At 41.1% G+C, this 8,857-nt stretch overlaps 1 protein-coding gene across 2 annotated transcripts in view; it reads left to right on the top strand.

The window, feature by feature from the left end:
* The window catches only part of LOC125884902 (CD209 antigen-like protein D), a 46,298-nt gene extending 45,980 nt beyond the window's left edge, over positions 1 to 318 (top strand). For both annotated transcript variants that reach the window (XM_049570176.1, XM_049570186.1), the window contains exon 7: positions 9 to 318. The gene's annotated coding sequence lies outside the window, so the exon portion shown is untranslated. The remainder of the gene's footprint in view (positions 1 to 8) is intronic.
* The last annotated feature ends 8,539 nt before the right edge of the window (positions 319 to 8,857 follow it).

Genomic DNA, 8,857 nt, shown 5'->3' on the forward strand with positions numbered 1-8,857 from the left:
TGCCCCAGGTCCAGCCTGCTATCGCACTGTGCTCCAGCGCCTAGCTACCAAGCCGCCCAGCCTCGAGCCCTCCCCAGCCACCAGACACCAGCTCACGAGCCTCCCTGCCTCCGTTCTCCGGAGCCCCTCTCCACACACTTCCCCCCTCTCTTTCGAGCTCCTGGATTCCTGTGTATGCCTGTGCCTCTATTCTCCTTCCCACACCACCAGCCTGCCTCGCCACCCGCCTTCTCCACAACTCATCCAGCAGACGCCGACACCCCTCTGCCCCTTGCCCCGTGCCACATCACCCGGTCCCTGGACTGCTGCTCACCTCCCTCTCCCTGATTATCTTTTCATTAAATCGCTTTCATTACGTTTAAGCTGTGTCTGTGTCTGCTCTTGGGTCCACTTCACCGCCAAACATCAGTTTTCACCCTATTTCCACTGACATCATATTTTTCTTTCTACAGAAGTGAGAAGGTAGAAAATAAACAGAAGTAGAATGTGGTCACAAAAATAGACTTCCTCCTATAGAAATTTTTACCAATCAGATCTTTTTCATTTTCATGCAAGCGTATCTTAAAAAAAACCAAAACTGCCTCTAATTTGTATCAGTAGCTACTAAATAACATACTGTATTCTCAATCTAGACGCTTTAACCAGGTTATTCTGAATTCTGAGAACACCAACTTTTGGAGCTGCTTTGGGAAATAAGATTTATATCCGCAAAGTGAAAATAAGAAAACAATGGCAAAACAACAATAATATCATTCTTTTATTTACATGGCACTTTTCAAGCAATAAATGCCATATTTTTAAAAACATGAAATGCAAAAAAAGACAAACAAGAACAACATATCTGGACTGTGAGAAGACACCAGGGGCGGACTGGGACACAAATTCAGCCCGAGACATTCAGGCGCACTGGCCCACACACCAGCCCACACGTTTCTACCTAAAGTCCTCGATATGCTTGTACACTCTACACAAACGCTGTCCTCAGAATCAACTGCGTAAGAAAATCAGCAGTTATTGTTTAATTCCAGACTATAAAATAAATGCAATAATGAACTGGCCACAAATGGCGCTGTGCTTATTATTTAACTTAAAATAAGAGCACATGACTCTATCCTAATGCATCTAATTTTATGCACAAAATAACTGTCTGCCCTGCACAGCCCTGCTCTTGTATTACATAAGCCAAATTTATATCTCCATGGCTCACAGCCATGAACCAAGGAGGTATAAATTGGGCAATAGGCCCTACAGTCAACGTTTAGTCAACTTATTACTACAACAAAAAAATCCCACTTCGTACTACTAAAAAGGTTTTCCTCTGGCTAAAATGTAATGCATAGTAGGCTATGCCTTCACATTGCACCTGTCATATTGCTGGTCTCATCATCACAACTGGGGTTAGACTGTCCCTCAGCTTCACTGTCCTTGGGACTGGGAGCACCACCTAACGTTAATTACATGCATCCACAGGAAAAAAGCAAGCACATATTTTATTTTAATACAGATTTAAATTATAATGACTTAATGCAATACCTAGTAGGCTAGTTGGCCTCTTGAACTGGACACCTAGAAGAAATACGCAATTTGCCAAAGCCAACCTTGCACATTACACACTCACGAACGTTAGCTAACGTTAATGCACCTGCTATGGCACTGTCGGCTCCAGCTCCATCTCTGTCGTTAGCAACACCAGCAGCCTCAGCCCGTCAACCAACGCCGCGGCCCAACAGGTTGGTTATTTTGGAGCACTTTGCTGCCTCTTCTTGTAAAAGTATGACTTTTTTTATTCAAGTTTTTTCCACGACACCCTTTCTTTTTTTTAACAGTCAACCTAGTCTGGCCCACACCGGCCCACTTGGTGACCGGCCCATTGGGATTCGTCCCGAATGTTCTGATGGCCAATTGGGTCCTTGTCATTGGTCCGACAGCCCGTTGTTCCGATATGTGATTATACTAGGCTATACCGTATTTGTGTACTGTAGAGGATCAGCAAACGCAACAAAAGTAGGCTACTGGTCAAGACACAAGTGTCATAGAGAGAAGAGAATGAAACACCATAACCTCCTGTTATTAACTCTAGGGTTGTGTGGGGAGCTCTCCGCGGTGCTGAACGGCTCCCGGCGGGCGTATTTCTACCTTGATGGTGCGCCGCGACCGGCTCTGGGTCAGCTGGGAAAGGCTTGAAGCGAAGCACGCTCACGGCTTATGTGTTTGCCAATTTCTTTTTCATTTTAACCCACACCATGATCTTTTCCTGACCCTAACCAAGTGGTTTTTGTGCCTAAACCTAACCAGACCTTAACCACAGGGCATCGTGATGATTTCAGAACAACGGGACTTCGGAACAATGGGTTTGATATGGTCGGAAGAATGGGATGTCGGACCAATGGGCAGACCCTGGCCAATCCGCCACTGGAAGACACAACAGCAACCACGGAAATTTTTCACACTGAAAAGTGCAACAAATCCTTTAAATTAAAGGTCAAAACATGTTTGTGTCTTTAACATTTTTACAAATCACAGTTAAAAATAAATCTGTTTTATGATGTAACAGCACCGGGTTTGGTTTTGTCCAGATTTACAGAGCCATTTTCTCTTCACAGATCACAGTGTTTTCTCCATCTTTCATTGTAACATACCCATATTCTTTCCTGTTGCCAAACATCTCCATAACCATACCCCACACATGATCTAACGATGCAGTTCTGCCTAGAGATTTACAATAAGTCTTCCAATAATCTCTTGTAACTTTTTTTATTATTATCCTGACCTCCACTTGCTTTCTTTCATTTTCAATTAAATTCTGGAAATGATGTGTTTTCTTCAGGACCTTAAATGCCTTATTACGACTTTTAATTACAGCAGTGTATTCTTGTGTCCACTATGGAACTATCTTTTTCCTTTTATTCTCATTACTCTTTGGTATTGATTCCCTTGCTGCTCCTAGAATAATCCTGCTTATTTCTGCATTGAGTTTATATTTACCTTTCCTAAATTTCCTTCAGTTATTATTCTAAATTTATTCCAGTTCGCTTTATGAAATATCCATCTTCCCTCTCTCTCATCCTGTGCTTTTTCCCACTCCACTCCTGTGTTTATTAATATTGGGTAATGATCACTACCTATAGTGCTTCCTTTGTGTACTTCTCACCTAGTTTTCCCAGTTAAAGATTGTGATACTGCAGTGAGCTCTATTGCTGATTCTGATCCCTTCACCAAATTCACCCTTGTGCCTGACCCATCATTTAAACATACCAGATGATATTTCCTCTCCAGTGATCCAATATTGCTTCTATAGTTGTCTTTTCTCTAATCTATGCACGGGTTATAACAATGTATTACCTCCACACTTTCCCACCTATCCCACACTTCAATAACTACTCGCTCTAATTCTTGATTTATCTTTAAAACTCTACACTTTATACTGTCTCAAGCAAATATTGCAAAGAGTGTAAAAATGGTGAGTAACAGTGACATCAGCGGTCAAATTCTAGATTGCAGGGCTCGCTCGCGCTCACTCGCTCACCCACTCACCCCTCCCGTCGGGTAAGTGACGGTGGCCTCGTAGGACAAAAAGCCTTGTGCAGACAGAGATGGCATCATCCACAAGTTTTTCAATTTTTTGAGGAGTAGGCCTATCTAGCGATGAGGTGAATATTTATTTAGGAATCTAAATCATATTACGACATTGTAGCGACCCTGCAGTAAATGTTCTGTTATAATGCCAATGTTCTGTGAGTTAATGGCATGTTTGGGATTGAATGAGTATAGGTAGGGGGGCGGGGTGCGAGTGTGACGGGGATGAGGGCTGTGTGAGTGCGTGTGCTGGTGTGTGTATGAGTGAGCTGGAGGAGAGAGCAGCAGTGCACAGTTGGAGTTACTGCTAAGTTCTTGTTTGTTGGTTGTTTTGGCGTGGTTACGGCCAACAGTAACCTGTACTGTTCAGTAATAAACGGTGGTTTGCCGAATAACTGCATCATCCTTTCCACATGTCCTGGCGGACGCTACAGTATGTTACAGCTTACCAGTGACATATAGGTTATCTGTGAGATATAACGTTATGTTAGGAGTGTTTTATCTCCAATTGTTTGGTAACACGAGCAAACATTAGCACAGTAATGCTAAAATAACATGTTTATGTGATAGTCACAGCACAGTGCGGCAAATATAGGTTGGTATGATTATAATATATGCGTCTCCAGAGTGTTCTTCCACAGGAGTTCTTTCCACCTGGAATAAACAACGCCGATATTCACTCACGTTTTGTCCCGTCCTCGCTTATCTGATCTTTTTCTTTTATTTGGTGGTGTGGTTTCCCTCTTACGGGGCAAAGCATCTGTGTGGTCCTCCATTTAAAGTGCGACAGAATCATAAAAGTACAAAGCAGGTTCACGCAGAAGCGCCCCGGACTGAGCTTCCCCTTCTCTGTCTCCAGTGACGGCAAGTTCTAGGTAAACGCGAAAGGCCCTTTCGACCACTGTATTCAAATATGGCGACGCAAGATGGCAGCCTCCAGCAGACCGTGCCCTGCCTGTGTATATGTAGAGAAATCATTCTAAGCCTATGAGAAAGCTTCCATTTGTATGTGAATTGCATTACACTTTAGTAAATACAGTATATATTTATGAAAGCAATAGTTGATATTTGCTAATAAACAACAACGTAAATTACACATTGTAACTTTAACACACAGTTTGTGTTTTCATCACTTCATTCCTCTGGTTAGCACTTGTGCATTTTATCAACAGACTCCCGTCACACAGTACCTTTGACATTCCTATATCTCCAAATGCCTTCCTCAAACCGTTCGTCGGAGTAATTGGGCTGACCGATGTTCTCTCATTTCCCACCTTCTATATAAGAATTACCTTAAATTCTTCCATCATAATCTTTTTCTCACAGTTCACCTTTCCTCGTCCTCTTCTAATGCCCTTTTCCTGACTGTGTCATCTGGCTATTTCTGTACCTACTTTCTCTCCCATTACTCATAATTTGTGTCCATTCAGCCTCCATTTCATCATCCACCAATGAACCACTAGCCTACTACTTGCAATTCTGATCCAGTCACAAATCAGATTATTCCAAAACTACTGAATCCAACAACCAAAGATGAAGTAAGATGATAAGGTGATTCACTCTCAATCCTCTCCTTCGACGTCCTAGATGGGTGCGTACCGCCCTCTGCTGGTGACACTGCGTATAACAGGCCCATGCAGAAACCCTCAGAGGGGCAGGTGCCCAAAGTTAAGGGGCACATAAAACAATATTTTAAAACAATATACATACACATACTCTTTAACATGACCTGTTGAGCAACTCATATTGGAACCTTACAACAAACAGAGTCATGCTGTTGTTATTGTCCTGCACCTGATGTAATCAGAGGGGATTATGATAAATGAATATGAGGAAATTATGACTGCTCTAGTGTCATTTAAGTTGCCTTTCCCTTTAAAATACTGTAATTCAAATTAAAATTACAATAAAATCACATGAAATTTGACATGCACATTGTCAGGGTCATCCTGAGCAGGACTCCTTTTAAACAGGGCCGTGCCGCCCATAGGGCAGGTTAGGCAAATACTGTAGGCGCCAGCATGCCAGAGGGCGCCAGGGAGTGAGGTGTTTTGTTTTTTTTTTCTTTCCCATTCTATTCGAAAAATTAGACAAGTATACACTACAAAACAACAACAGTACATATAGCCATACGTCTTTAAATAATGATGAAATAATATTTCTAATTTAAATTTCTGCCTGCTTGGCATCCTTCTGCCTCTCTGGCAGGCAGCATCAATTTCGCCACGGTCCCCAACCGCGCCCCCTCCCTCCTCCCCCCGCTACCTGCCGTCTTCTGTAATGTGATGCTGCTGAGTGACAAACTGACAGTCGGCTGCCATCGTCATGAAGAGGCAAAAGCCCTCTGGGGCGCAGTACAAAAACAAAGAAAAGAAGAGGAGGAGAAACGTGAACGAGACCGAGGTAATGATGTGATGTGATGTGATGTGATGAACACTTCATTTAAAATGGTAGAAACACAACGTAAGGTACAGGGCCAGTGTGTAAAATGGGTTGAAAACAGTGACATCAGTGGCCAAATCCTAGATTGCAGGGCTCATTCACTCACCCCTCCCATCAGGTAAATGACGGTGGCCTCGTAGGGACAAAAAGCCTTGCGCACGAGTTTTTCAGGAGTAGGTCTATCTAGCGACGAGGTGAATATTTATTTAGAAATCTAAACCATGTTACGATATTGTAATGAATCCCTCACGAGCAGGAGACCAGAGGAGCGTTTATTTGAGCACTCCAAAAACTCCAGTAACACTCCAGGGGGTAAAAGACTCCGTCCCAGTAACAGACACACTTCATACACACATACTTGTTTACTATACGGAGTGGGGACCCCCCCTCCCCTCTCTGCTCCACCAATCTCCAGCCCATACACTGAGTGACAGCGTAGCCTGTAAACAGAGCTCAGCTGTTTATTTAGCCTAGCGATATCTCCGGACTATAGTAGCTGCAATGGACGACTTTGAACACGATTTTGAAGAGTTTCTTGTAGCGGACACAGACCCAGAGCCATACCTGTTTGAGCCGGAGCATACAGATGAGGAACTCCATGTGTTTGATGCTGAGCGGGCGAGAAGAGAGGCTGAATGCACAGAATGGGATTCGGTGCTACCATCGCTGGGGAGATATATCATCAGGAGGAAAAGCGCAGAGAGTGCATCACAAGGAGTGAAGTTGCGTCTTCTTTTCCTCGCAGATGACGGTTCGGGTTCATTCTCTCCTGTTGCGTGGTAAGTGTGGTCCATTCGCAAACTTTATAACTGAAAAAAACTTTTCACTACTCTCTATCAATGAACTACTTAAGCCTGATTTATGGTCCTGCGTTGAATCAATGACGTCGCTACGTCGTAGGGTATGGGGCTACGCAGAAGGCTTGCCGTAGCCCCCGGCGTAGCCTGACTTGCACCTCCCCCTTTTTTTTTTTTTTTTTTTAATGCTTTATTGAACATAGTGCAAATACAAGTATACACAACAATGTGTGTGTATGACAAATGTTAGTGTATACAACTTGGACAACAGACAGTTCAGTGTTATAAATACGCCAGGGGGGATAATATTGAAGGAAAAATGAGATAGAAATAAAAGGAATATCTGAGTAAATATTTTGTAAAGCTTGAAAAAATTACAGGTTTTAATTGCTTTCTTATTCGTACAGTCAGAAATTGAAGAAATGTACTGTTTGATATATGCAGACAACTCTAAAAAATTTGGCTTCTTGTTTGAGAATTTAGACCTGTGAATATAAAATTTAGTTATAATAATAAGCAAATTAATTACATAAAATTTAGAGATAAGATTCTTGTCAGATTCAATGTATCCAAACAGTACATTCTTCCAGCATAAAGTCAAGTGGTGATAGACATGGTCAATGATGTAACGTGACAGTTTTCTCCACAGCTGTTGAGAGTGCGGGCAAGACCAGAATAAATGAACAAGGGTTTCATTAGAAAATCCACAAAAGGCACAGCTCACATCAATGTCTTTTTTGAGTCTTTGCAGATAAAGATTAGTTGGGTAAAATCTGTGAAGCATTTTGAATGTTATTTCTTTGACTTTGTTTGTCAAGAAGAATTTATGAGGCAATAGCCAGACTTTTTCCCAACAAATGTCTCCAACAAAGGAGGACCAGTATGATATAGCAGAGGGTGTGCTAACAATATCCTGTTGAAAAAGTTGAATAAGTTTGTTTCTATTCTTAGTGTTCAAAGAAAAACAAGCTTCTCCAACAACTGTTTTAGTCACATCAGGTAGTGCAGGGCAAGTGTCGTTTGTTTTAAAGTCTTTAAACAGTGACATAACACCTGAAGGCACAGCATCAAATACAACAGAAAAATCCTTAGGTGTAACAGGTATACCATAATGTTGAATGAATTCAGCATAATTGTAAAGTTGCCCATGTTGATTAAACAACTGACTCAATAAAAAAAAGTTATTATCAAACCACCGTTGGAGAAAAATTGACTTGTTTTTATAAAGAACATATTTATTGTTCCAAATTAAAAATTTGTGGGGTGTAAAATTGTGTTTGTAGATTAGACACCATGCTAGTAACATCTGCTTATGGAATGAACCCAGTTTGATAGGAATTTTGAAAGTATAATTTAAAGTGGTGAAGTCTAAAAAATTAAGACCACCCTTACTATATTCATTCATCAAAACAGATTTTTTTAAGTAATGGGTCCGATTTTTCCACACAAAGTCAAATAAAACTTTGTCTATTGTTTTACTGACATGACTGTCTACACCTAGTGACAGCGCAGCGTATGTTAATCTAGATATTCCCTCTGCCTTTGAAAGAAGAATCCTGCCTCTTAGAGATAAGTCACGTAAAAGCCACATATTAAATTTCTTTTTTGTCTTATCAATTATTGGGTTGAAGTTATTGGCACATCTTTGGGATTCATTTTTATCGATAATGACACCTAAATAAGTAACTGAATTTTTTATTTGAATATTGGAAATCGAATTAGTATAACAATTTTTAATAGGTAATAATTCACATTTTTTAAGATTTAATCGAAGACCGGAAGCTTTAGTAAAGTGATCTATAAGACTAATAGCTAAAGGTACTTGAGAACTGTTCTTTAGGAACAAGGTCGTGTCATCTGCCAGCTGACTTATAATGATAGTTCTGTCAGCAATGGTGATACCTTTCAAATTACTGTGTTTAATATGTTCACATAAAAGTTGAGCAGCAAGTAAAAATAAATAAGGGGAAATTGGACATCCTTGCCGAACGCCTCGTTTCACATCAAATCTAGAAGATGCACCAAATTTGAGTTTAATCGAA

Source organism: Epinephelus fuscoguttatus, linkage group LG3 (assembly GCF_011397635.1).
Source record: "Epinephelus fuscoguttatus linkage group LG3, E.fuscoguttatus.final_Chr_v1".
In the NCBI taxonomy this organism is placed as follows: Eukaryota; Metazoa; Chordata; class Actinopteri; order Perciformes; family Serranidae; genus Epinephelus; species Epinephelus fuscoguttatus.